Below are 27649 nucleotides of genomic sequence, written 5' to 3'. Positions count from 1 at the left end.
GGTTTGGTGGATCTCAGCCCAGCTCTTAGTGGACAGGTGTCCCCATCCCAAAAAGCCATTAGCAGGGCAGTGCAAATGGCCCTTTCTTGGCGGTCTCAGTGGAGTGGCCAGACACAGATTCCCTCTGGAGACTCGGCTGTGCTCTACCTCCCAGTGATTTCCAAGTGAGGGGCTGTGGCATGTTAGCGAGGTGCATTTGTGCCAAAGGGCTCATTTCCCAGATGACATCTGCTCCGTGGATAAACTTTGCTCTCCAGGCAGGGCACATCAGTTTCTTCATTTGATTTTGTTTTCCTCCATAACAGACAGTTATGCAGCCATGTCGGGCTTGTTCTCAGAACTCTGTACCCCTTGAGAGCTGCAGAGCTTCTCTCTTCTTTCCTTTCCTGTCTTTGCGACAAGGAAATAGGTCACATTTCAAAGAAACCTATAGGCGGGGGTTTGTGAATGTCAGTCCGCACAGGGGTTGGGACCTGGCCCGTTTCCCTTTTGCTCTGAAACCATCACGTTGCTTTTATGCCCAGGAATGTTGTTCACTTTCTTTCTACGTATTTGATGTAAAGAAATCCAGCCGAGACCCTCGCCCCATCCTCAAAGCCAGGTAAGCTACGGTGCGCAGCTCCAGGGTTATTGCGACCCTGCTGCTACTCTCCCTTCTCTTATGTCTGTCTACACGTCCTCCGAGCACTGGGGGCCTGTTAAATGCACTGAGCCTGATTCACCGCTGCATGGCTCCAGTTTTACCCTAGGATTACTCTGTTGATTTCAGGAGCATTACAGCAGAACAAAACTGGAAGAAGGTTAGAGTGTTTCAGGGTCCCTGAGTTTTCTTTTCAAAACAGTGGGGAGTTAGCCATCTTGGGGTAGTGATTAACATGGCCTGACATCCTGTTAGCCAGTGGTACTCAAACTTTTCCATACCAGGACTTGCCTCCAGAGCCTTTTCTCCCATCGAATTGGGATCTAGCCAGAACTCCTCATCCCAGTTAGCAATATGGGAGGGAGAGCCTGGCTGAGATTCCCTGACACCTATTCACAAACACCTTTAAATAAAGAGGGGGCCTTCCTAGGCTCTCCACTTACAAATATCGACATAAACTATACTCCGCAAGACAGGCTGTTGGCAATTTTTCATCCATTTCCCTTAATTTCTTTGTCATCGCATCTCTTCTTGCTCTGCACTTGTCTAGTGAACACAGGCAACATCGCAAAATCCCATCAATTCGAGCTTGGTAATGGGACAAAACGGAACAAAAGAAATTTGAGGTTCAGTTTCCGGAAACCTTTCTTAATAGTCAGATTTGTTTGACCGTGGAATAAGCTCCCAAGGGAAGCGGTGGAAACCCCATCAACGTGGGTCAGTTATAAGTAGATCAGGACAAAGAACTGGAGAAAAGATCACAGGGAAGGCACCTATCTTGGCAGGGGGATGGGACTAGATGATCTCAGCAGGTTTGTGTCAACCCTGTCTGATTTCTGTATTTTTTCCATTCATTATCCTTTCTCCACTCGCGTCGGGGAGTGGCACAGCTTCCTGTATGCCATGCTGATATTCCTGTAAAATGATTTGGCACCAAAACTGAATACACACTTTCATAAACAAATAGGCATGAAGCCACAAGTGCATTAAGTGTTAATTTGTAAAGTGGATTTTATGAGATTTTATAAAGGTTATTTTCCACCAAGACCATAATTAGGAGATGCAACGTGACAAGGTCCCTGCTGTCCTTGGGCACCTGTCTTTTAACCAATACCCTGGGCACATTTGTCCTTTAATTGGCCAACGCCTGGGTATTCTGGGGAGAATGTTAACCCTTCGTTACCTATCTCTGCTGCAGCCTCTGTGCAGCTGTAGAATGGGGCTGGGACCTGTTACGAGCAGATGTCCCACTGGGAAATTAGCCTGTAAACGTGATGTGTGTGGGACACGGGTTAAGGGCCACGTCACGTTTTGCACCGGGTACCAAGTACGGCAGGCAGCACCGAAGTGGCAAAGGTTTGGGAAGATTGACTTGGCTCAAGAATGGCAATAAATATCTTAGCAAGGATGGGTCTTGACTAACACAAACCTTGGCCACATGGGGCCAGCAGAACAGGAAGCAAAGAGATCAGGGACTGGCCAGGCCAGTGAGACTGAACCATTTTTCACCCCGAATGAGGGCCTTGTAGGTCAGAGTTGAACCATTTTACCGGGGGCAGGGGGGAGGGAAGCTTGTATTTGCTGCTATCCATCTAGGTGAAGAAATCTGTAAGCATGTTGCAGGACACCAGTCGTGGGGCCACTGAGGTGTGGCTTTCTAGACAGAATGCGTGGAATCAATATGAAATAACTTGAAATTCTACGTATGCTGTAGATCACCTGCTTTCCTATGAACCGTTGTTAATCCCAGCTACCATAACGAAGCAATAGACAGACTGCGACACACAGGGTCAGCATTATGGCTTCTGCTGCATGCTATTCTATTTGGCTGTTCGGGATCGTTCTCTCTGCCTCTCAGTGATTAATCTGTATTTTTAAATTTAGCTCATCCCGGCTAATGATCACCAATGATTTCATTTCTATTACACTACCATCCCTAGGCCCTGTCCGAGGACCAATTTGCTAGGCACCGTACATCCCTAGAAGGAAATGTTGGGCCCTGACCTAAAGAGATTATGGTCGAAATATTAGACTACAAACAAGTACAGTAGAGATCTCAGAGTTATGAACACCTCGGGAACGGAGGCTGTTCAGAACTCTGAATTGTTTGTAACTGAACAAAAACTTATGGTTGTTCTTTCATAGAATCTCAGGGTTGGCAGGGACCTCAGGAGGTCATCTAGCCCAACCCCCTACTCAAAGGGGGACCAATCCCCAATTTTTACCCCAGATCCCTAAATGGCCCTGTCAAGGATTGAACTCACAACGCTGGGTTTAGCAGGCCAATGCTCAAACCACTGAGCTAGCTCTCCCCCCAATTAGTTTACAAATGTTTACAACTGAATGCTGGCTTAATTCAGCTTTGAAACTTTACTACGCAGAATTAAAATGCTGCTTTCCCTTGTTTTTTTCGGTAGTTTACATTTACACAGCACCATACTGGCTTTTTTTTTTTTTGCTGCCTGACTGTGCACTTCCGGTTCCAAACGAGGGGTGTGGTTGACCAGTCAGTTTGCAACTCTGGTGTTTGTAACTCTGAGGTTCTACTGTAGATACAAGCAGCTGGTAGGGGGGGCGGGGGAGCGGAGAACGAGGTTCATGTCACTTATTCATTAACTGCAGTGGGAGAAAAGAAGGAAAGCAAGATGCTCTCCTGGAAAGGACAGGTCCTAAAGAAGAAGGATGGACCAGTGGTTAGAGCATCAGCCTAGTTCTTGGGAGACCAGGGTCCAATTCCCTGCTGTACCCCAAACGTCCTGTGTGACCTTATATAAGACATGTGGTCTCTCTGTGTCTTGGTTCTCCTCTGAAAAATGTGGAGAACAGCCCTGCTTTACCTCAGAGGGGTGCTGTGAAAATAAACATATTAAAGATTGAGAGGTGCTTGGATAGTGAAGTGATGTAGACCAGCTAAGTCCCTAAGATAAATTGTCTAGTGAGACTGATCTTTCAATGCCTTTTATCTCACACACTGGCACTGGGATTGCTTCATCTACCAACGAAATGCAGCCCTCTCTGGGGTGAAACAGCAACCGTTCTTAACAGAGAACAAAAGTCAGCCACTGAATGAGGCAGAAAAAAAAAGTTCTTATCCAAGCGGATATTTTGCCACATACACGGTGGTTAAACACCCCTGTTTATGCAGGAAGCGCCATGGATCTTTGATAACCACACAGGATGGCCCGGGCCATAAGCCCTTTCTGAAAGTCCACACCCCTAGTGTCCCTACTGCCCCAGAGGAGCATGGCTTCGCTGCTGATCCAAAGGGAACAGTGGTGCCTAGTGAACTGGAAATGCCAGTTCATGACGAGCCCGATGTCCCTTAAAAGTCTCCCAGTCCAGTACTGACCCAGTCCAGGGGGGGACGTAGCTTTGAGGTCTAACAATCACAGCCCAATCCTCAATCTGTGCATGGGCCCACGAGACGGAACAGAAGCAGCCTCAATGTTAGGTCCTCGAAGATCCCCACCATTTTTAATGGGTTTCCGCCAGTTAGCTGCTGGGGTGGAACGGGGTCGTAAGTGGCTGTCATTTCTGGGCAGTACGACAGGCTGGTTATTTGTCTGTCAGACCATTAAATATCACAAAGCATTTTACTATTTCAAAGTAGCCCCGAGATCCACTGGGTAAGGCTGCTGTGTCGGCTGTCTGGGCACAGAGGGATCCTCCCTGCTAGGGTGTGGTTTGCAGTACAGGAGGTAGGATCTATGGGGGAATCTGAGATTCCTCTGGGATACCCCATCCTAGACCATAGGTACGTACTCAGCAGGGCTAGCCTCTCCCGCTGCTTGTGAAGCTGTGGCTACCCATTGGTTCGACGAGAGCTAGCACCGGCAGGTCTCCTCGAGCTGCAAATCACATCCCCAGCTCTGTGTGTAGATATACCCTGGGTACGTGCAGAACATGCAGCAAAAGGGCAGATTGGCAATGGGAATTTAGTCCACAAGCAGCTGTGTCTAGGACTTAGCGATGGCCAACGTGGATAGGAAAGCATCCCCATTCAAGGCAGCACGTAAGATTGGCTTCCTGGGGTGCAAGCACGTGCTTAATTGTTTCCCTGAATCAGGGCTAAAAATGTTTGTTGCTCAGCCTTTGCCATGCAGCGGATGTTAAGGACTCAATATTTCAAAATTCAACATCCAAGCCACTTCCACGACCACTGGGCCTCGCCTGCAAAAAATCACTCGTGCATTTGCACACTCAGAACGGACCCTTTCACACAAGAAATAGTGACCAGTGTACACCAACATCCATTTTCATGGAGTCACCGGCTTTGCACAAAATGCATGCTGGTCTCACGCAAACATCCGTTTGCACGTCAGCGCCTATGGTGTTTTACCAGTGCAGCAGAGCTGACGAAGTTTGAATCTTTATCCCCTGGTGTCTTAATGCTACCCGCTGAAAAGGAGAGAGCCCATGAACGGGTCTTTTAAGCATGTGCGTTAATGGGAGTTTTACACGCATCTTTGGATATTAACAAGAAAGGGGAAAAAACCCTTCTGCTTAGAAAACTGCGTTAGTGGCATGCTGTCCTCCAGACTCACAGGGCAACGAGACGGATGTGGCAAATCAGCCCTTCCCACCAGCTGTGGATCTGCCGACCGGGGTCCCAGCCTGCATCACGTCCAGCAGGCATTTGACAATCACTCGCTACGGATGTGAATATTAGTCAAATCTTGCACTACTTGTATGGGCTGCCGATACAGTGGTGCATCAACTATAAATTAAGCGTATGACTTAAGGCTCGTCAAGGAGACACATCGGTCGGCTCAACTGATCGGTTTTTGCTGTTAGTCCCAGATGATCATTCGGTCTGGGCTGGCTTGCTATTTCATTTGCCCCAATTAGAACCGTAACCAAAAAAATGGAAGCTTTTTAGGTCTTTCCTCGGTGCACTGCCCATCCCCCACTGCTCTGTAACTCACAACCAGCCTCAGTATTTCAAAGCAGACTGAGCACAGGAAGTGTGATTCTTATTTATATTAAGGCCCCTTAAGGTGTAAATGAAAGTCAAGCCCTACATTCACTGCTGTCTTTAATTGTTCTTAAGCTGGCATCACTGTTTGCAAACCCAGCCCCCAAATGTTAGGCAACTAGCGTAGGATTTTTCAAGAGATCCGATTCAACTCCTATTCAATTTCAGTAGGACTGGGTGCCTAACTCCCATAGGCTTTGTGACCATCCTGTCCTTCCATTCACGTTAGGGCACCTAAATCATTGGCCTGATTTTCAAGGTTGCTGAGCACTCCCAGATAGACTTGGCTGGGCCTTTCTCAAAACAGTGGTTTTTTGGTCGACAAACGCCAGTGAGTTGAATTGGAAACCTTTTGCGGAAAAGGGCCAGTTTCAACTAATTTTTCTGCTCGAAAAAAAAAAGGCAAAAAGAAAGAAAGAGTTTCCCAATGGTCAAAACACAAGGTTTCAACATTTATAAACAAAAATTTCTAGAGTTCCAGTTTAAAATGGCTTTTCCTTTCAAAATTAAAAACTAAACTAACACTTTAAAAAATAAAAAATGGTCAAAATTGAAATGACTTCTGTTTGCCAGAAGCTGGGAGCGGGGTGTCAGGGGATGGATCACTTGATGATTCCCTGTTCTGTTCATTCCCTCTGGGGCACCTGGCACTGGCCACCGTCGGAAGACAGGACACTGGGCGAGTTGGACCTCTGGCTGACCCAGGGTGGCCGTTCTGATGTTCTTCGGTGGAGCTGGAGTGGTGTTGGTCCCAGGCTAAGACAGACAAGGTGCGGGAGACAGTACTTTTTATTGGACCAACTTCTGTCGGTGAGACATTACCTCACCCACCTTGTGTCTCTCACTCTGAAATGAAACGTTTCAATGAACCTGAACGTTCCCGCACCCCCCACGATTTTGGTTCGCTGACATTTTTGAAATTGGGCCTTTTTGTCCCAGTTCAGGTTGGGAAAGTTTTTCCGATAGATTGAAACTTTTCGCAGGACAGGAAAACCATTTTTCATCCAGTTCCACTCACAACTGGCTGGGATTTCAAATGAGCTGAAGGGAATTAGGGGCCCATTGCCTTTCAGTGGGATTCAGGTGCCTAGTTTGCTTACGGTATGTCTACAATACAACAAAAACACAACAGAGAGTCTTAGAGCCTGGATTTCATAGTCCAGGCTCCAGTCCAAATTGGGAAAGTCTACACCAGGCTCAGATTGGCCACCCCGGGAAGGAGACTAGAATTTACCAATGTACATTGCCAAAGAGCCACAGTAACACATTGGCAGCCCCCCCATCAGCACCTCTCCCGCTCCCAGTGCTTCCCATGCACTGACAGCCCTGCTGATCAGCACCTCCCCCTTCCTCCCCGCACCTCCTGATCATCTGTTTCGTGGCGTGCAGGAGGCTCGAAAGGGGAAGACCAAGGCCACAGTAGGGTCAGAGGAGGGAGCGGGAAGGGGTGGAGTGGGGGCAGGGCCGGAGGCAGAGCCAGGGGTTGAGCAGGGAGCACCCCCCGGCACATTGGAAAGTTACCGTCTGTAGCTCCAGCCCCGGAGTCGGTGCCTAGACAAGGAGCCGCATCTTAACCTCTGAAGAGCCGCATGTGGCTCCGGACCCACAGGTTGGCCACCCCCGGTCTACGCCACTATTTTTAACCCTGTAGTGCAAGCCCGAGTCAGTTGACCTGGGCTCTGAGACTCCCTGCTGCACAATTTTTTGGTAGCATAGATATACCCTTAGGTCCTTCGAAAAATCTTCCTGTAAATGCCTAAATGTATATTTCTCTAGGAGAAGCCTATCCTTCAAGCACCAGACCAGGTGCAGGAGAGTTCTTTGGGTTCATAACTAATCAGGGTCACGTTCAGCAGTATGCGCTGGCGGCTTTACAGTGCTCTGCTGACACAAAGGAGCCATCAGCCTGGGGAATTGACCGGCTCAAATGGATTTATAACTGCTGGGGCAGTGCAAAGCAGCTGGAGTGCAGGGGGGCTGGAACAATTTGTATAAGGCGGCGGTGTGTGTGTGTGCTGAAAGCCATTGAACCAAACTGTAAACCCCGTATATGATGGAAACCACTTCAAGCCAAGGGGTGCAGGAGCACCCTAAATTCCAGTGCCTATAGAGCTGGTAACAGATATATCTGCCAGCAACACACTGAGCTTCTAAAATGGGAGGCTTGTGTAACCCCATGCCTGCTGGATGTGGTGCTCTGTCCCTCTCGAGTGGCACCTAGACCATCTAGAGCAGGGATCTCAAACTCAAATCACCAGGGGGGCCACATGAGGACTAGTACATTGGCCCGAGGGCCGCATCACTGACATCCTGCCTCAAGTCCCTCCCCTGCTCCATGCCTTCCATGAGGCCCCACCTATTCCCATAGAATCATAGAATATCAGGGTTGGAAGGGACCCCAGAAGGTCATCTAGTCCAACCCCCTGCTCGAAGCAGGACCAATTCCCAGTTAAATCATCCCAGCCAGGGCTTTGTCAAGCCTGACCTTAAAAACCTCTAAGGAAGGAGATTCTACCACCTCCCTAGGTAACGCATTCCAGTGTTTCACCACCCTCTTAGTGAAAAAGTTTTTCCTAATATCCAATCTAAACCTCCCCCACTGCAACTTCCATCCCTTCCCTTCCCCTATTCCAACCCCTTCCCCAAATCCTCGCCTCTTCTCCACCTCCTCCCTGGAAAGCGCTGAGAGCCGCCAAACAGCAGTTTGGCGACGGGAAGCACCTGGAGGTAGGCAGAGGAGTGGGGACACGGTGCGCTGGGGGAAGGGCAGGAGGGGAGCTTGGCAGCCTGCAGGAAATAATCCTGTGCACCATGTGTTTGAGACCCCTGATCTAGAGCAGGGGTGGCCAACCTGGGGCTCCGAAACCACATGCGGCTCAGGTTGGCCACCCCTGGTCTACAGCAGTAGCTCTCCACCTTTCCGGACCCCTGTACCCTTTTCAGGAGTCTGATTTGTCTTGCGGACCTCCACGTCTCACCTCACTCAAACGACTTGCTTACACAATCCGACACAAAAATACACAAGTGTCTCAGCACACTAGTACTGAGAAATTGCCAACTCTCTCATTTACCACAATTATAAAATAAATCAGCTGGAATATAAATATTGTACTTACACTTTAGTGTATAGTATCTAGAGCAGTATAAATACGTCACTGTCTGTATGAAATTTTAGTTTGTACTGACTTGGCTAGTGCTTTTTATGTAGCCTCTTGTAAAATGAGGGAAATCCCTAAATGAGTTGATGTACCCCCTGGAGGACCTCTGCGTACCCCCAGGGGTACGTATATCTCTGGTTGAGAACAACTGATCTAGAGATTAATAAGTCTGCTACAACTTTGGCTAAGAGCCACGTGGCTTTTAGCTCATGCAATAGAGACTGAGGCACTAAGCTCCAGCGGCCCCAGGTTCAAGCCTGTTGGCCGACGACTGGGGTCTGTCAGTATTACACATGTATTTCTGGGCACTGACACCCCTGGGGAGCAGAGTTCAAAGCCTTTACCAGGCAGTGCAATGCTGACGAGACAGTTGCACTGGGAGATTGTTGTTGGAAAACTGCTTATACTGGTACTTCTACGTCCACATTGGCACTCTGCTGGTAGAGGGCTGTACATTGCTCAGGAGTAGGGGGAAGAGCTGTGTGAGTGGGAAGCAGAATTAAGTGCAGATGCATGCAAGGCTGTGCCAAGCTGTAACATGACCTACACCCCTGATCTTGCAATTGCTAGGATGCAGGTGGACTGCAACTACATGGTTAAGCTGGAGCTCAAGGGAAGCGGGAATGGTTTACAGGCTTAGTAGAATTTGTTACCGGGTTAGTTTAGCAGGGATAATTATGTATAAACAGGCCAGGCCGGATGCAAGTAGGAGCAGCCCCTTGGGGCAGTGCCGGTCTTTTCTATCCCAGTGTATTATTACTATTCTCTCTTGCTATATAAATAAATGCACCTTTTATCCTGAAGGACCCCAAAGGGCTTTGCAGAATGAGTAATCACATCACCTGCCTCTCAGGTAGCACACAGCCACATGACACAGACCTGTCAGGCAGCAAGAAAAACAGTGAATGAATGTTTCTGAAATACAAATTTCCCGTTGTATCAGGTAAAATCTACCGCAAGTCTGTCAGTCAATGGGAAAGGAGCCCCTGGCTCTCAAGGGCCCCTCTTCTCTAGCTCCTTCCAGGGCTCTCCAGCCAGGAGCACTGAAATACAGCGAGATTTCACAAAGAGGAGGAGAGGAATTTTAACACTCCCCTTGATGCACATTGAAAAATCCTTCAGTCACAAGGGTTAAAACCAAAGCAGAACTTTGCACCTTCCATTTCATCTACACTGAGACTTGGTAGGCTGCTCGAAGAATTCCACAAGGCCCAGTCGTGAGATGGATTCTACAGGATGAGCTGGATTCTTCCAGGGGCTCCTGGAACGATCCCAATTCAGACAGCTTTCGGGGTAAGCAAAACTCGGTAGGCTGCATGGTAAAACAACTGAGCTCGTGGATTCCTGGAGCTATACTATCCACAAGCTGGGCACTAGTGAAAAATGTGAACGAATCTCGACTTTTCAGGAGAATTAGCACCAATGATTATTCAGCCAAAAATGTACCATTTCAAAGTGCTTAGAAATGTTTTGCGTGTGGCAAAATCATTGTGGATGAAGAACGAGATGACAAAGAGCAGGAGAGGGGAGAGGAACGACTCATCAGGTGGGGTACAGGGATGGTGCCATTCAGCTGTGAGCATGGGTTCAAATCCTGTACTGGTCCAGAATGAACATCTGGTGGCACGTGTGAAATGAACATGGTGGGCCTTGATCCAATTCTACCCTCCCTGAAAGGTTTTGGTCTCTGTTAGACAGCCGGTGAGACTAGATGATCGGTGAGGTCCCATGAGATCTTAAAATTGATGAATGAATACAGTTATTTGGACTTTCCAAAAGTTGTTGACAAAGTCCTTCAAGAGGCTATGAAGGCAATGTCTCATAAGAGACTATCCAGACTGGTTCATCCACCCCAGCTTTGCATGACGCCAGTTGCGTCACTTTTAAAAAGACAGATTCATCACATTCTCCCTGCCTTTCTGTTACTCCATCAACCGCCTCCTCTCCCTCCCGTCGTTCTGCTTAAAGCGCCTCTGATTGCACGTTTCTCCAGCAGACCAGACTGGAGCCTCTGAGGGGTCACTAGGGCAAATGGAAAACTGAGAAGAATTTCTCATTTCAACACCATGACACTTCACAGTGAAAGTCATTACACCCTTCTCCCCCCAAGATGTTTGTGTGGAAAAAGCTGAGAAGCTGAACACTGTGTGTGTATCGGTGCACATATATGGCCTGTTCCTTATCTGGGAAGATTGTGATCACCTACCCACACACACACACACGAAAGCAGAGGTGAGATGCCAGCATGGCTATTTGATCATTATTAATTATTTAAAGTGTGCTTTGTTTTTTAAGTGAATTTGGCATTTGACAAAAGGTGCCAGCCCACTTGAACCCTGAGTTGATGGGTGGAGCCTACCAAAATAACTGGCCCACCTGCCCTCAAATCAGGGAGGGGGCCATAGAGTCCAAAAAGCAACAGATTATGGAGGACAAAATGTCAAAATAGGCATGGGGGTGCAGGTCACGGGATCAAAACAAGCATTGCAGAGGGGGACCCCGGGCAGAGAACCCTGGTCAAAGTCCAGAGCTCTGAGAACAGATTCAATGGACACTGCCCGGGCACATGAATGGACAAGAGACTGGCTAAAGGCCCCATGGTCATAGAGAACCGCATCCCCCTCTCTCCCAGTCCAGCTTCCTCCTTTTGGACTGAGGCTTGCCAGAGAGGGCTAAAGATTTTCAGATGTGCTCAGTGGGAGTTTTAACATTGACTTCACTGGGCGCCGAGTTAAGCCAATGCTGAGTGCTTTTGAGAATCCTACTCTAATGTCCTCTCTCTACGCACAAACAAAAAACAACTTGGCTGTAGCAGGGCAAACTTCCACATGTCCTCCAAGCAACACACTTCACTGTGACCTGGAAGGATTCCCTCAGAGGGCAAGTTCAATCCCCCAAGTCAATTCAGTTCTTGGACTCTGCTGTGTGTGTGTGTGTGTGTGTGTGGGGGGGGGGGGGGGGGGGGGTTGGGGGTCAACTAGATCATTGTGTCAACCTAATCATTGTGATGGGGGCACTAGTCCACTATGAATCAGACCAAGACAATTGCATGCATTTCCCCTCTGGGCTACCAAACAGCTGTCAGCCTGGAATAGCCAATCACTTCTCATCAGAACTGGCTTCAAGCCCGTGACCTGGAGGTGAAAGACTCTGTGGCAAACACCCAGTTCCTTGAGCAATAATGTTCCCCCAGGAGAGTTCATTTTCATGGATTACCACCAGATGATCTAAGGAGCAGCCTGCACATTGGTGAGATAACTGGACATTGCTGGGCACCGCAGAAGGGTGTGGCTGGAGATGACAGAGGTCTGAGGGTTTTCTGGGGAGAACGTTAACCCTTGGCAGCTGACCTCAGCAGCAGCCTCTGTGCAGCAGTAGAATGGGGCTGGGACCTGTTATGAGCAGATGTCCCAGTGGGACATTAGCCTCTAAACACAATGTGCTAAAGGTTGCAGTGAGTTTGCCTAGGGGGCCAAGTATGCGAAGCAGCGAGGACATGGGGAAGGCTTCGGAAGATTGCCATTCTGGAGCCAAGTCAATAAATATCCTAGCAAGGAAGGGCCTGGAGTAACTCAAACCAGACACCCGGGACCAGCAGCACAGAACATGCAAAGGCTAGGACTGACCAGGCCACTGAGACTGAACTCTGTTTTCTCCACTTGTGACGGACTTGTAGGTCAGGCCTGAGCTGCCTTCTAGGAAAGGGGTGAGAAAAGCTTGTATTTGCTGCTCTCCCCACTGTTCCCATTCTGCGTGTGGGCAGAGGAGCTCATTCTTCAGGGATGTCAGTTCAAGCTCTTTAACAGCCAGCAGAAAAGGCGACCAAATTCCAACCTATGGAAGCAGATCATTTCTCCATCAAACCTTTTCCAGAGTTTTCGAAAGAGCAGTCGCTGAGCCTGACCTTACGCTCAGGCCAAGATGAGAAATCCGGAGAATCATTTTCCCCAAGTGGAACTCGCAGAATTGCAGAAATTAGATATGGGAAAGTCCTATTAGCTCATCCCATCCATGGCCTGCCAATGTGGGATTATTCCCTATAGTATATTTTCTAGTCCAGTTTCAAATGACTCAAGTAATAGGACTTCCACCACTTCCCTCGGGGAAGACGGTTCCACGCTCAAATGGAAATGTTTCCTGATAATTAGCCTACATTTTCCTTTGCTTAATATCAGGCCATTCCTACCAATACCCCCTTGGAACAGGTTAATAAACTGCCTCCTCTCTCTCCTGAGTGATCAAGCTCTTCAGGCGCTTGGAGTTGGCGATCACGTTTTCCCCCCAGTCATGCTTGGCCAACACACCATGTGCAGAGTTAGTTCCTGAGAATTATACTCATAAATCAGTCCCGCCAGCCCTTTAGCAGTTTTACTGCTCCTCGCTGAATTTTTGCTAGTTTGTTGACATTTTTCTGATATGGAGATACCAACTGAAATAACAGCAGGATCAGGATGCCTTGCTCCTTCCTTTGCCGGGGCAGCTGCATCAGGGGCCAGGTGTCCACTTCTTTTTAAAAGAGCAACTTCTTAAAAGGTTTATTTCATACAAAGAAGACTTGTCTTTGTTTGAGAACTGATGAATGCACCCCAGGCCCTACTGGCTTTCGCCCCAGATAGCGATGGCTTCCATTCCAGCCACTCAACCATCTGCGTTCCTACAAGCGAACTGCACACTGCTTAGTGACAAACAAGCTATCTAAATAAAAGGTATCGTCATGCCTGGATGTGCTGGATCCGCTTGACTGCCCTTTCGAATGGGATACAAACGCCTTGCGACTCGGGATCATTAGAGATCTCTTGGCACATGTTGCAAGAGTAGAGATGTTAACTGTGATGTCCTGGCCAGATTCCAACTTGGGTAATTATGTTTGCCTGCTCTACATCCCCTCCTGCAGTTTTAATTGGAGAATGTATTCTTCCCTTCCCCAGGCACTTGTGGAAGGTCACAGGAGCAGAAGGGCTGGGGCAGCCCAACTCCGAGGGACATCACAGCCATTCTGCTCCATGAACTTTACATTGCAGAGGTGGGTGAATGATCCATATAAACAACTTGCAAAGTGCTCTGGGACCTTTCCTGACAAAAGATGCTATCTGCCTGTCACATTAGGACGACGACCAAAAAAAATGGACTTCTCCAGCCAATGGCTACACACATTTGGATCCCCCTGCGAGTGGAAAGAAGCACTTCCACTGGGCTGAGCCAGAAGTAGGTGTCCTAAAATGAGCTGCTCCTAGAAGTCAAATGGGTAAAATTGAGAGGACCAGCACACAAGGCTATTGCATCACAAGTAAGGCCTAGACCTCCTGCTGCCCTTTGCAGGATTGTGGATTTCCACCAGACCAAGTTGTGCTAGGGGCTACCCAAACACAGCACAAACACAAAAAGACAGTCCTCATCTTTGTGCATCTCTGAGTCAGTCTACTGCACTTGACTGTTTGGTGGGTTAATCTTGACAAATGCTGTGAATGGATTTAGAGGTGGAATAAACTGAACATGAGTGGAAAGGGATGCATCTGGAGAAGACATCCAAGCTAAGTAGCTCTTAAGGCAGTGAAGCAGAGGTGCTGGAATGAGGGGTGCGGGAGCACCCCATCTTGAAGTGGTTTCCATCATATACAGGGTTTACAGTTTGTTCAACGGCTCTCAGCACCCCCACTATACAAACAGTTCCAGCCCCCCTGCAGTGAAATAGAGCAGTTAATACAGTGAAGGACAGAGGAGGAGCTCCACTGTACTGACAAACCCAACTTCACATGTCCCAGCGGTACATAAGGCTAGTAGATCGTTGGCTTCTATCACACAGGGACACAAGACAGAAATGTAAGGATATTGTGTGATCACGGAGTAAAGCTCCTCTCAGACTGCACTTGGGATAAAGTCTCCAATCTGTCCTACCTGAATGGAGGACAGATACAGTTAGACCGAAGGGAATGGACCATAGGGAGATTAGCAAGATAACTAGAATGGAGGAGTTTGCGGACTTGGAGGTAGGGTGGCATGGACTGAAACAGATTGAGGTGATGATTAAGAAGGGACATGACAAAAATACTGAAGCCAGCTCAGGGTTCTCAGTCAAGCTGGTCAAAAGTTTTCTGATACAAACAGTTTTCAAATGGAAAATGCCGATTCAGTGGAACGGAAACATTCTGTGACCGTGTCGATTCCAGTGAAACTTTCAATGGAAACTAGGTGGGTAGACTGGCCGGGTAGACTGGCCAGTCAGCCTGATTTCCTGCTAGCCCACTGGCCAGCCAGCCAGCCGGTGGGCAGGGTCCCAGGCTCTGTGGGTGGCCAGCTTCCCAGCCCACTTACCAGTAAATACCAAGATATTTCCAGTCTGTGGAAAAAAATTGCATTTCCAGCTTTTCTGTCCAGCTTGGAACAATTTCTTTTTTCTGGAACTGCATGATTTCCCACAGTTCTCGCACAGCTCTAGCTATCACACGTTTTAAGCCTGATGATCTATTGGCCTTTGCTGGACTGACTAGAATTAGAAATCTTAGGGTTCAGTTAAGGAGGCATCATTTTGCCGAGAGATTGGTGAAGATGTGGCTGACAGGAGCCGAGTATCGCTCATGTGTTTGAGCACAACCCGGGAGGACAATACAGAATGCAATTAACAAAAGGGGCATTATTATTATTTTGTATTATTTGCACTGCAGTGCAACTTGAGATCAGCGTCCCATTAGGAGAGGCGGTGTGCGCTGGTGGCTAGGCTGGCAAACTAGGAATCAGGAAACCTTGAATCTATTGGCAGCTGACACTGACCACCTGTGACCTCCTTGGCACGTCCCTCTGCCATCTGTTTTGACTGTAAGCTCTTCAGGGCAGGGACTGCTCCTTGCTGTGTGTTTATACAGCACCTAGATCTCAGTTGGAGCCTCTAGGCGCTACATACGAACAAAAAAACTAAACTAGAAGATTAAATATCAACCCCAGGATATTTAAAGATCCCCCTTTTTAACAAGAAAAATATTCCAAATTCTTGTAACATGCAGAGGATTAGGTCTCTGGCGGGGTCATTTTGTGGTTGGAAGCACACATTTCTAACAGTTGCTTAAGCATGAGGCATATATGTCGGTGAGAGGCTGCGGTGTAAAGTGTCTCCCGCAAAGGATGGCTGCCTCTTCAGCATGCAGCGATGCCTCCAGCCATGTGTGAGAAGGAGCTTGTTAAATGCATGATCAGAACAACTGGGGTCAGTGTGGGAGATGAAAGATAGTTCTCATTTCTCTCATGCTCTTACATGGCCCCCATTACCAGGATACCCGAGTGCCTTATGGTGGTGCTGTGAGTGGGAAGCACTGTTTTCCTCCTTTATCCAAAGAGGCTCAGTGACTTGCCCAAGGTCACACTGGAAGTCTGTGGCAAAGCTGGGAATTGCACCCCGCCTCCCTCCTCCCAGCCTAGCACCCTAACCATTGGCCCATCCTTCCACCTCATTTCTGCTCTGTCAGGCCTCTCTCCTTTGCACAGTACGTGCCATTGTCTGGGAGCCCAGTGCTCTGTACTGGAGGAACATCACTCACTTGGACACTCAGCCCAGGAGGTTATGGTTGCATTGCACACAAGTACACAGTGCCAGCTTTATCTGGAGCATCCCACCACTGGGTCACGAGACAGAAGTCATCCTACCACTTCAGGGAAAACACTGCTCTAGAAATGCAATGGCCACACGCTATCACACGCCAAAGGCCAGGCCACATGACATGATTCCCTTTGTGCCCAGGAATCCCAACCCTCCACTTACTGAGATGCAACGACTTTGCCCCAGAATGAAAACCCTGGGGAACGACTATCTTGGTCATACAGACAATGATACTAAGAGAGATAATCATGCTTAATTTTGCAAAGAGATCCCCTAGGTTACTGTTCCTACATGAGATAAAGGGTCCATCGCCTGGCGATTCTGCTGCAGGAGAGGGACCTTATATGGCTACTCCACGGCAGTATTTTGCAGTCGCAACTTTAGTGGAGACACTTTTGGTAATAGTCAGGATCCGATTGAAAAAGTTTGGGTCCACTCTGTGGTCAGTCACTGACCGCTGCAGAGAGTGACTGCCTGAAAGCAGCCACGTTACATAAGTTCTCCTGTTTCACGCAATGCTGCTTTCAGAGTAACAGCCGTGTTAGTCTGTATCCGCAAAAAGAACGGAGGACTTGTGGCACCTTAGAGACTAACCAATTTATTTGAGCATAAGCTTTCGTGAGCTACAGCTCACTTCATCGGATGAACGAAAGCTTATGCTCAAATAAATTTGCATTGCTGCTTAGCCCCTTAGAGATCAAGCTAATGTCTGTGGACTCTGCTGTCCTCCCCTTCCCCCTCATAACAGGGGACAATTAGCTAGTGAGCATTTGTGAAAAGGAACAGGAGGGTGCTACTGAGCAGGGTCTCCCATACTACATGGATGGGGGCCTAGGAATACCTGGCTAGGTAGGGAGACAAGTAAAAGCATAAGGAGCTCTCTATAGGAACCTGCTCAGCCAGCAGCCCTCAACAATAAGGGGTGTTCATGATGGGTCAGCACAAAGAAGGGACACTGCCACCAAGTCAGTGGGTGCACGCTGTGTGGCTATTTCTCAGACAGTCCTGACCACTGCTGGGTCTTTAAAGACTCCCTGGTACTGTTTGCAGCACAGCACTGGCCAAACTCCAGCTTGGGTGACTTCACACTGCCCTCCAGATTTACCTGGCCGTAGAACGGTCCTTGCCTTAGCCTCCGGCTGATAGGAGCATTGCTCCGCCCTGCCAATCAGCTGCCACATTCCACCCCAGAGGTGGCTGCATTCCACTCATTCCTGTGGCATACAATTGGCACATCCATTTGTAAAATGAAAGGCGCTCTATGAATGGAAGACAACTTCCTTGTAACAAGAAAAGGAGGACTTGTGGCACCTTAGAGACTAACCAATTTATTTGAGCATGAGCTTTCGTGAGCTACAGCTCACTGCATCGTAGCTCACGAAAGCTCATGCTCAAATAAATTGGTTAGTCTCTAAGGTGCCACAAGTCCTCCTTTTCTTTTTGCGAATACAGACTAACACGGCTGTTACTCTGATCCTTGTAACAAGGAGATCCTCACCATTAAAGCCTCAACCCATGTATACACACACAAAAATCAGCTCAGATACAAAGCTTTCTTGGCTGAGAATTGTGCTTTCAAACTGCCGACTAAGCCATGCCCACCAGGCCGCCTCCCCCCCCCATGCAGGTGGCCTGCCTCCCTCCCCACACAGCAATGGGAGCTAATTGCTTCCGCTCATTAGCATTTGACAAATAACCACAGAGAGAGAAAAAGTCCCCAGCAGGATATGAGCAAGCTTAGGCCTTCACTGCCATCTGACAGCGCCGATCAAATGTGTCATTATTTTTCCATTCTTTATCACCTGATCTCTCCTTCGAGCGGAATCAGGGGGCTCTTGCCAGCTCAGAGCGGCTGTGTCAAAGCACGGGCAGAAAGTGAATGAATCGTGATGAAAGGGCAGGACGGGACTGAAGTGTGCAGGTGGCAATTCCTGAGCCTGGGGGAGCAGATGGGGGGGGGTGTCTGTGTGTAGGGGTGCACTTTGCATAAAGGTTCGTGAGTTTCCTCCCCCCTCACAAATGTGACAAGCTTCCCCTCAGTCATCAACTACCCATCCAGCTGCAAGTAAACTCAGCAGCTGCTGGGGTGGGGGAGAGGGGGTCAGTGCAGGCGAGACAGAGCCTTGCTAGCCAGAGCTACCAGATCACAGATGGAAAGAGGCATAAGGGACGATAAGGTGCTGAGCAGTCGGTGGGTCAGTCAGCAGTGCCACAGGGAGCAAAGGCCCAGGCTGTCAGCGCGTTGGGCAAAAGTTCCATTTATTGAACAAATAAAATCCTGGTAATTGAGGGGTCTGGGCACCATGATCGGGGATTTAGTTGGGGGCTTGTGATTTGGCTCAGCTCCCAATGGATACAGGCCCCTCAGGGATCTGCTGCGGCTCTTCAGGGAAGGCTTGCTGCAGCTTTGGAGCCTGTCTGCCCGGGCTGGGAGGCTCGCTTCCAGCTCCAGTGTAGACATCCTCTAAGTAGAACGTGGGCAATACAGACAAGGACACAGAAGCAGCTGCCTGCCACAGACCCTTCCCTGTACCCAGAAGAGTGATCCTGTTTCAATGACAGCTGAGAAGGAGAGGATATTTACTGAACCCTGATTTCTCCTCATTTTCCTGCCTAGAATAGTATTTTCCTAACCTCCCTCCCATGGTATCAGAGAAATTATTCTACACTTTACTTCCTAAAAATGGTGCATTATTACTAGGACAAAATGGTCACCATGTTCCACACCAGAAGTGGCTGCATTTCAATGGTGGATGAAAGATCTCAAATTGCACAGTCTGGGATCCATAGAGATGAAAGAGACCTCAGACTTTAGTTATTATTTACCCTTTTAAACACACAGCCAAGTACTATCCTCCAAGTTAATAACCTTACCAGCTCACTTCCTTAGATGAGCGAAGACCAGGTCCCAGCTGAAGCCCGAGTGGTGCAGGTTTCCAAAAGAAAACCTGGAGAACAAGCCTCTCAACATCTGTTCTGAGGGGTTTCTGTAAACATGAACACAGACCTAAGTGAAATGACTAAGCCTGAATAAAACCCTCTTCCAGGGAGAAATGACTCCTCTTAGCAATATCTATTCAACTGTATTTGACTTGTGAACTGAAAAAAAAACAGAAGCAAAATGTAAATGAGCCCACACTGTATACTAATGTTCTATTTATCAGGAGCTCAGAAAGCTTCAAGTGTTAGATGTTTTAATGAGAGGTTAATCAATTGTTACGCAGTCCAATTGATCAATAGACAGCTTATAACCACCTACACCACCTTTGACGGATGCGCTTATAACCCTGTATAACGTACTATTCATGACTGTAACATGCTCATATTTATCCATCTTGTGTGCCACAGTTTCCCCTTCCACAAAAATGGGGATAACGATATTGACCACTTTTGTAAAGTACGTTGAGACCCACTGACGAAAGGCCCTACAATAGCTAGGAAGTATTCCTTATTAGGCTTTTGTAAGCAGACCCTTGACACGAAGCACGACCATGCCCAGTGTAAGATGCTGAGCCCGATCCCCCTGTTACTTATGTTAGGGCAGAGGGAGTGCAGAATGGTAGCAACGTATGCCCCCTTTGCCCGGATACAAGTGACAGGGCCAGGTATTACAGCCAATAGAGTCCAAAGGAGAGGCAGTGGAGAATCCGGCCCTACGTAGTTAGCAGGTCAGCGAAGCCAGCTCCTTAGCCGATATTTCAGTTCTCTAGCTTAAAGTGCTGCTCTTGTTTGTGCAGAATAGGGCCCAGTTGCTGAGCATGCCCCTGAAATGCTACTCAGCCATACACGCAAGCTATCTACCCTGACTGGCTTGTGTCAGCAGGAGGGCCAGGAGTGAACCAGGGACCTCTAAACGCTCTAAAAAGCAGGGGTCACTGCCCCTTGCGCTAAAGGAAGCCGCTTGGTTAGAAAGAATGGCCTTGGTAAGTTATCTTTAAAAAAGGGAAGAAGGAAGATCCTGGGAACTACAGGCCAGTCAGCCTCACCTCAGTCCCTGGAAAAATCATGGAGCAGGTCCTCAAAGAATCAATCCTGAAGCACTTGCATGAGAGGAAAGTGATCAGGAACAGCCAGCATGGATTCACCAAGGGAAGGTCATGCCTGACTAATCTAATCGCCTTTTATGATGAGATTACTGGTTCTGTGGATGAAGGGAAAGCAGTGGATGTATTGTTTCTTGACTTTAGCAAAGCTTTTGACACGGTCTCCCATAGTATTCTTGTCAGCAAGTTAAGGAAGTATGGGCTGGATGAATGCACTATAAGGTGGGTAGAAAGCTGGCTAAATTGTCGGGCTCAACGGGTAGTGATCAATGGCTCCATGTCTAGTTGGCAGCCGGTATCAAGTGGAGTGCCCCAAGGGTCGGTCCTGGGGCCGGTTTTATTCAATATCTTCATAAATGATCTGGAGGATGGTGTGGATTGCACTCTCAGCAAATTTGCGGATGATACTAAACTGGGAGGAGTGGTAGATACGCTGGAGGGGAGGGATAGGATACAGAAGGACCTAGACCAATTGGAAGATTGGGCCAAAAGGAATCTGATGAGGTTCAATAAGGATAAGTGCAGGGTCCTGCACTTAGGACGGAAGAACCCAATGCACAGCTACAGACTAGGGACCGAATGGCTAGGCAGCAGTTCTGCAGAAAAGGACCTAGGGGTGACAGTGGACGAGAAGCTGGATATGAGTCAGCAGTGTGCCCTTGTTGCCAAGAAGGCCAATGGCATTTTGGGATGTATAAGTAGGGGCATAGCGAGCAGATCGAGGGACGTGATCGTTCCCCTCTATTCGACATTGGTGAGGCCTCATCTGGAGTACTGTGTCCAGTTTTGGGCCCCACACTTCAAGAAGGATGTGGATAAATTGGAGAGAGTCCAGCGAAGGGCAACAAAAATGATTAGGGGACTGGAACACATGAGTTATGAGGAGAGGCTGAGGGAGCTGGGATTGTTTAGCCTGCAGAAGAGAAGAATGAGGGGGGATTTGATAGCTGCTTTCAACTACCTGAAAGGGGGTTCCAAAGAGGATGGCTCTAGACTGTTCTCAATGGTAGCAGATGACAGAACGAGGAGTAATGGTCTCAAGTTGCAGTGGGGGAGGTTTAGATTGGATATTAGGAAAAACTTTTTCACTAAGAGGGTGGTGAAACACTGGAATGCGTTACCTAGGGAGGTGGTAGAATCTCCTTCCTTAGAGGTTTTTAAGGTCAGGCTTGACAAAGCCCTGGCTGGGATGATTTAACTGGGAATTGGTCCTGCTTTGAGCAGGGGGTTGGACTAGATGACCTTCTGGGGTCCCTTCCAACCCTGATATTCTATGATTCTATGATTCTATGATCCAAGGGACCCCTTTCCAAGGCCTGGCAATAGCTGATAACAGCAACGCCCCTATTGGTGCAAACCCTGCAAGGCCAGGGCTATGGCAGAGCCGTGCACGCGGCTGCAGGGGCAAGGGCGAGGCAGTTCCTCACGGGGCCTAGCAGGAAGGTTCCATGGCAGTTGCAAGCCGCGGCCGTCGGTTGGGAGCCTGGCAAGCAGGGGAGAGTTTCTACCCTGGAACGAGCCAGCCCTACCCCACTCACCCCGGTCACTGCTGGGAAAAGGCTCAGCAAGTCCGGTATGTGGCCATGTCAGGCTTCCAAGGGCACTGCCTCCTGGTAAGCAAACACAGAGGTGGAGGGAAGCGGTCTGGAGATGGACCAAAAGCTCCCCTCAGACTAGCTCCTCGTGCCTCATTACAGGGGCCCCCCCATCTGCATCCCTGTTCTTGCTCCCCCTTCTCCAGCCTCATGTCTCCACCTCCCTCCCCGGGTCGCTCTCACTGCTCTGCCACCATGTCTCTCCTCCTTAAGCACCTGCCCCTTCAAACAGCCCCTCCTTGCGCTCAAGTGCGATCACACGTCATTCCTGGCCTTTGCCTCAAGCCCATGGCCAGGCTGGGGCTTGTTTGCCTTCCCCAGGGCCCGGGGCCACTGTAGCCAGTGGCGTTTTACCAGTGGTACTCCCTCATGGTATCATCCCCACTAGGGCTCTGAAGGAATTAGAGTCACCAGATGTCCAAATTTTATAGGGACAGTCCCGCTATTTGGGGATTTTTCTTTCTAGGTGCCTATTACCCCCCACACTCGGTCCCGATTTTTCATACTTGCTATCTGGTCACCCAAGGAGGAATGTTCCAGCAGGGAGGGTAGGAAAATCAAAAGCAATGGGGCAAGAAAATACCCCCCCCGCCCCCCAGCATTACTGGCTTTCCAGAGAGACACAGCTGAGCTCTGGGGAAGGCAGGCATCATCTTCACCAATATCACCCTCATCCCTGCTGCATTTCCTGGGATGAGAACAGGCACTCACAGGGAGTCTATAGGGCCAAGCCCAGACTCAGCAAGAGGCACTAACAAGAGAACAGTCAAGGGGATTATTTCTCTTTCACCCTCATCGCCTTTCCTCAAGGCAACACCAGCCCTGGAGCTGCTGCAGCAGGCCTTCCTCATGTGGCTTCAGGCACATCTCCATTCTCCCATCTCCATCACCCTATTGTTGGTGTCTGCTGAACACGCCTCCTCTTTCCAGGAGCCTGGTTTACTAAGGTGGCAGTCAAACACTCACAAATCTCCCCACAACTCAACCCACCTAGCTGGCTCACACCCTTGGGGCAGCATTCTTAGTGCTGGCTCCACTAACCCTCTTCCTGCCTTGCCTTGCCTTGCCTTGCCTTGCCTTGCCTTGCCTTGCCTTGCCTTGCCTGGCCTGGCCTGGCCTGGCCTGGCCTGGCTCCCTGCAGCTTCTGCTCAAGCACACCAGAGAGTTACCACTGGCCTTATATTCCTCAGCAGGCCTAGGGCTGAGTCACACGCTCCCATTCCCTTGCCCCGGCCCCTCTCCATTCCCTTCACCTGGGGAGGCAGGCTACACCTGGCACAGGTGATGCTGAACCTCATCCATCTTAAAGGGCTAGCTCACACTGTGAGAGCTACATTACTGGGGTTTGTTGTGACCAGGTTAATCATAAATCCTAATAATAATATCGCCAACAATAATAATAGGAAGACATAAACAGCCCTCATGACAGGCTCCATACTTCTCCCTGCATCACGGATCCAACCCCACTGACTCTGATTGATTTGCACGAGTGTCACAGACAGCAGAATTTGGCCCAGCCTGTTGTGTTTAGATGTCAGGAAGCGATACACCGTTGCTGGCAGTTTTCTCCCATGCCGAGGTCTGTGGCTGGCTATAGATAGCTGTAAATGACAGATATCTCAGAGATCTTTCTGTTTGTCGTGCCCACCTAAATGTGGTTGCAGTTTTGATCAGACCTAATTAAGTGTGGGAGAGGCCTTTCTCAGTGCAACTTTGGCCGGAGGGATAGCTCAGTGGTTTGAGCATTGGCCTGCTAAACCCAGGGTTGTGAGCTCAATCCTTGAGGGGGCCATTTGGGATCTGGGGCAAATATTGGGGCTTGGTCCTGCCTTGAGCAGGGGGTTGAACTAGATGACCTCCTGAGGTCTCCAATGAGATTCTATGACTTCACACATGAAGGCCAACATGTCCTAAAGTGGCCACTGATTTTGGGTGCTTCTGGTTTTTGGTTGCTTGACTTGAGACACTTTGGGCATGTGGAGATTCTCAGCCCCTCTGGAAATTCAGGCCCCGACTGCCACCCAACATTTAGAGGCAGCTTGAAAAATCAGGGCCTGATTTTAGCAATCGGGGGGAGCTGAAGATGCATAGCACCATATAGGCCTCACAACATGGTTGCAAGATGGGGACAATAATGCTGTGCCTATTTCACAGAGAGGCAAACTGAGGTACACAGCAGCTAAGAGAGTTGCTCTGGGTCACACGGTGAGGCAAGTGGCAGTGTAAGGAACAGAACTCATTACTGCACAATATCTTTGCGGCCAAGTGCTTAGCAGGATTCAGAAAAGGACCAGAGATGTATATAGATAACAAACATTTCCCATATCCTGGGACCAACATGGCAACAACACCACTGCATACCACAGTTTCCATAGTTGTATTATAATAGTCAAGATTAAACACAAACTTTGGAAGGGATATAAACCCACATGTGTCAGGGCCTAAACCACTCCCTAAATATCAGTGGTCAGGAAGTAAATTTAACGGGGGGACTAGTTACTCCATAATTGTTTCCTTCAGGGTTTCTTGCACTTTCCTCTGAAACAACTAGTATCAGCCACTGTTGGTAACAGCATACTGGGCTAGTTGGACCCCTGGTCTGATCCAGTCCAGCAATTCCTATGTTCCGAACTCAGGTCTCCTGCCCCTGCAATCCTGCTTGCTGGCCCATTTGGTCTCCGTATCCTCCCATTTCATGCATTTGATTAAAGGGGCTTCACAACGCAGGCTGAATTTTGCTGAGTCTGACACAGTTTAATCTACGACTTGTACCCAAGTTGCAAACCTCCCTGACTGTTTCCGGCCGTGGTTTCCTGCAATAGTAAAACGCCTCCACTGCTCAGCCTGCTTTCAGTTATCGGATGGCCCTTTCTGGGCTTCAGGCAGTTAAAAAACAAATCCGGCAAAAAAAGCTGGTGGCCATAAATCCAGCTCCCTGTGCAGGCACCTCCTTGCCTTGCTCCTGAGCAAAGCGGGGGAGTTATGGCAGGATGGCGTCTCTCCAGCAATCCCCCTCCATCCCCATCTCACATACACTAGGCCAGTGGTTTTCAAACTTTTTTTCTGGTGACCCAATTGAAGAAAATTGTTGATGCCCGCAACCCAAAGGAGCTGGGGATGAGGGGTGTGGGAGGGGCTCAGGGCTGAGGGTTGGGGCATGGGGGTGAGGGCTGTGGGGTGGGGCCGGGAATGAGGGGCTCAGGGTGTGGGAGGAGGCTCTGGGATGGGGCAGGGGGTTGGGGTGCAGGGGGGTCAGGGCTCTGGGCTGGGGGTGCGCGCTCTGGGGTGGGGCTGGGGATGAGGAGTTTGGGGTGGAGGAAGGGGCTCTGGTTTTGGGGGGGGCTCAGGGCTGGGGCAGGGGATTGCGGTGTGGGCTTACCTGGGGCGGCTCCTGGTCAGTGGCGCAGCGGGGGTGCTAAGCCAGGCTCCCTGCCTGTCCTGGCACCATGGACCACACTGTGCCCCGGAAGCGGCCAGCAGCGGGTCCAGCTCCTAGGCCGAGGTGTGCAAGTGGCTCTCGCCCGCAGGCACCGCCCCCCTCAGCTCCCATTGGCCAGAAACTGGCCAATGGGAGTGCAGAACTGGTTCTCGGGGCAGGGGCAGTGCGTGGAGCCCCATGGCCCCCCTGCCTAGGAGCCGGACCTGCTGCTGGCCACTTCCAGGGCGCAGTGTGGTGTCAGAACAGGTAGGAACCACGGGACTTTTAATGGCTCAGTTGGCGGTGCTGACCAGAGCCGCCACGACCCATCTCCTTCCATTCCGTGACCCAGTACTGGGTCGTGACCCGCAGTTTGAAAACCACTGCACTAGTGTATATCATCTATAAGGTCAACGCTTATTATCATGATTGATTATTTGTATTATGGTAGCACGTAGGAGCTCCAGTCACGGATCAGGACCCCAACTGGGCTTGGCACTGTAAAAACACGGAACAAAAAGACAGTCCCTGCCTAGCCCACACACTACCAGGGTATGGCCAGCCCAGCTCAGAATGCCATATGACCGTCTAAGGCCTGGTCCTTTCTGTGCTGGCCTTTAGTGTGCAATAGGTCTGTCCCTCAGTCGACCAAGAGGCCTGGCCGTTGGGACAATTTAAAATCTTGTTGGTCTGTCTGTGTCCATCTTCGTCTGATCGACTGTCAGCTCTGTCAGGCAGGGACTGTCCTTTTTGTTCCGGGTTTGTACAGCCCCTAGCACCATTGGGTCCTGATCTCTGATGAGGGCTCCTGGGCACTATGATACTATGACTACTACTAATAATGAATTAAAAATGTGTGCAGAAGCACGGAGACCAGACACCGCAACCCAAGGAGTCGGGTTGACTGTATTCTGAATGTGACCGACACGTCTGTGAAAAGGAGACGCCAGCTCAGCTCTTCTCACGTCACGCTACATCCCCATCAAAGGTCAGCGCCCAGGGAGCCAATGTACCCCCTGGAGTTCACTGGTGTTTCCATTAATTAACGGAAACTGGCCGGGGTCTGTGGGTGGGATTTAGATACCAAAACCAAGAGCACAGATAACAGCTCATTGGTGGAGGAGACTCGTCACAGGCTCAGCCAGCAGCGTGACATGGTGCATTGGGTTCCTATTGACAGCTGGCTCTACCGGGATAGGCGGTAAGTCCCTTTCTCTTATTACTCTGTCGTGAGTCTAGGGGCCTCTGGGGACATCTGCAGATTCCAGTTGGAAAAGGGTGGGAGAATCGCACAGAATCCAACCTGCAATGATGGATTGTCACACTGAAGTCACAGCTTTCTCTGGGTTGACAGGCACAGAGGACCAGCCAAACTGGCTCAGACCACTGGTCCGTCTAATGGACAATCTTTGACAGGGGCCACTGCCAGATACTCTGGCGGAAGATGCAAAAAATTCAGCAACAGATAGGGAAAGGTTCTTCTTTGCCCTTGCCACTTGGCGGTTGGATTATGCCTAGAAGCATAAGGGTTTTATATCCCTTATAAACTTGTATCCTATCTAGTGGAAATGTCAATGTTCTGATTACCCATAGAACTGTCTAGTCCTTTTTTTGAGGCCTGCTAATCTCTTGGCCGTAACAGTATGTTGAGGTAGCGAGTTCCAGAGGTTAATGATGCATTGCAAAAAACGGTATTTCCTATTATCATGATCTACAGGGACCTCTCTGGAGAGAAGATTTTGGGTAGCAGGGGGCTTTTTAATGTAGACAATAATGGCATAACTAGGGCAAATGACAATGTCAGGCTGCAATTTTTTAACAGTGAGGATAATTAACCATTGGAACAGCTCACTAGGGGAATGCGGTGGATTCTCCATCACCTGAAATCTCTAACTCCAGTCCAGGTGTCTTTCTAAAAACCACATTCTGGCTCAGTCAGCAGTTAGGGGCGTGATGCAGGAACCACAGGGTGGAATTATCTAGCCCGTTACGCAGGAAAGGAGATTAGATGACCAGAATAGTCCCTTTTGGCCTTAGATTCTACTAATTGACCCTGCGGTAATGGCTTGTGGGCAGATGGATGGAGATGGCGACGCGGGCCCTGCAGTCCCAAGGGGTCCTCTGCCAACAGCTTCCCTTTTTCTGTGGCAGCGTTGCCATGCGATGTCTCAATGAGGAATTCTGCTTCCGTTCCCTAGGCCCAGCACCCAGAGCGTCTGAGCAGGTCCGAGG

The 27649-nt window shown here is 49.3% G+C and overlaps 1 protein-coding gene and 1 long non-coding RNA gene across 2 annotated transcripts in view; one reads left to right on the top strand and one right to left on the bottom strand.

Moving 5' to 3' along the window:
- The window catches only part of ADAMTS10 (ADAM metallopeptidase with thrombospondin type 1 motif 10), a 134302-nt gene extending 108873 nt beyond the window's left edge, over positions 1 to 25429 (bottom strand). The window contains exon 1 of the mRNA XM_073324036.1: positions 25379 to 25429. The gene's annotated coding sequence lies outside the window, so the exon portion shown is untranslated. The remainder of the gene's footprint in view (positions 1 to 25378) is intronic.
- Positions 464 to 27649, top strand: LOC140903168 (uncharacterized). Its single transcript, XR_012156173.1, has 3 exons — positions 464 to 601; positions 26280 to 26405; positions 27616 to 27649. It is a non-coding gene; the product is annotated as an uncharacterized lncRNA (long non-coding RNA).

This window comes from Lepidochelys kempii, chromosome 25 (assembly GCF_965140265.1).
Source record: "Lepidochelys kempii isolate rLepKem1 chromosome 25, rLepKem1.hap2, whole genome shotgun sequence".
NCBI classification, from domain to species: Eukaryota; Metazoa; Chordata; order Testudines; family Cheloniidae; genus Lepidochelys; species Lepidochelys kempii.
This window is presented reverse-complemented; position numbering and strand designations above follow the sequence as displayed.